Source organism: Orbicella faveolata, unplaced genomic scaffold (assembly GCF_042242905.1).
Source record: "Orbicella faveolata isolate gen_17 unplaced genomic scaffold, um_ofav_v1 contig_13, whole genome shotgun sequence".
In the NCBI taxonomy this organism is placed as follows: Eukaryota; Metazoa; Cnidaria; class Anthozoa; order Scleractinia; family Merulinidae; genus Orbicella; species Orbicella faveolata.
The window spans coordinates 23,641,851-23,643,420 of NW_028301540.1; positions in this window are offsets into that span (position 1 = coordinate 23,641,851).

Below are 1,570 nucleotides of genomic sequence, written 5' to 3' on the forward strand. Positions count from 1 at the left end.
TCAGTGAAAAAAGTATTTGTTACTCAAACACGGGGTCCTCAGTGATTAAAACTGATAGAAACTTACAATTTCAGTTAGTGAGTTGAAATAAAAAGAGAAATAAAACTGTGCTAAAACTAAAACGCCCCATTTTATATTGCTGATGGGAGAAAGGTTGTGTTAAATTGATCAATAGTAGCTTCCTACACAGACGCTCCTTTGGATTGTCGCAGCCAACGAAACAGAGAGCGTCTTCGTAGAAGACTAATGGTAAGTGGGATTTGCCTCCTTCTTGCACTTGGGAGTGGGATGTAAGACGCTAGAACTGAGATTGGCCACTGGGCTTGGGATTAATAAACACAACTGGGAATAGGTAAACCAAACCAACGTTCACAACCTGAATAAAATGTTTGTGGATCAAACTTAGTCTGCAATCTAGGCGTATTTGTGATGGTCGAGTGAGTGCATTTTAATAGGGCGAGCATCAAAAGGGCAGGCTTGGGGAGAGAGAAAAAAGTATCGTAGACAGCAGAGGTAAGGCTGAATGATAAGTGACGACCCTTCCACTTCCTCGTATTCTTGTCCAAACCCTTCCCACACTGGCTATCAAATACGCGAACAAATACATTCAGTATCTTACCTCCCTCCCCCCCCCCCTCCCCCCCAGCAAAATTACCTTGACTGCAGCCTCGATAAAATATGATATGAACCCACAAAAGTGCAATTACGGCCTGTTTAATCTCATGCAACTTGCTAATTCACAGTAGCTAGATCTTTATCAGAATCACTATGACTTATTTTTTTTTGGGTACCTATATTTGACGTCAAGAATTGGAGCTATCTAGCAGCCATTCTAGGAACCGTAAACTTCACTAATGACACGTATTCCCAAAAAGTGAAATATCTGTTAGCTTCAAAGAAAAACAAAGTATGGCCAAAAAAAGGACGTTCAAAATTAGATCGGGCAGTATTGGGGAGTTTGGGGCAAGTCAATTTAGAGAGGAATATACAAGGGCAGAAGAATTTTGCATCTTAATCGTATCTGTAACAAAATTCTCTATCGTGATTAGTTCTCCACGCGCCCATTTGTCACGTAATCGGCGCGCGATCACGTGGGTGACCAATTACAGGTATCCAGTTTGAACTTGTCGTAATTGAAAACCTGTTATTATACATTGAACTATCTCTTTTCTTCTTGGCCGAAATTCCAAATCAGCGCCTGTGATGTCATGTAGCTGCAGATTATACAATAATTATGTCAAGGACACTCAAGGTCGCAGGTAATCCATATATGTAATGTATGACCGCGGTGCATGATTTCTAAGGAAAGTCATGTCAAGTTTGCGCGCTTTGTGTTGCTTGCCGTCAGTGAAGAGGCAAAAATATGACTTCCATTTTTTTTTTCGTTCAATGTATAATAAAACAATTATTAAATTCGGCTTCTGTGATATCCAGAATAATCAAGGTCTCAGTAAGGGTTATCAGCCTCAGCCTTCGGCTGATAACCCCTACCTCGACCTTGATTATTCTGGATATCACAAAAACCTCATCCAATAATTGTTTATAATTGGATACCCACGTGATTCATACG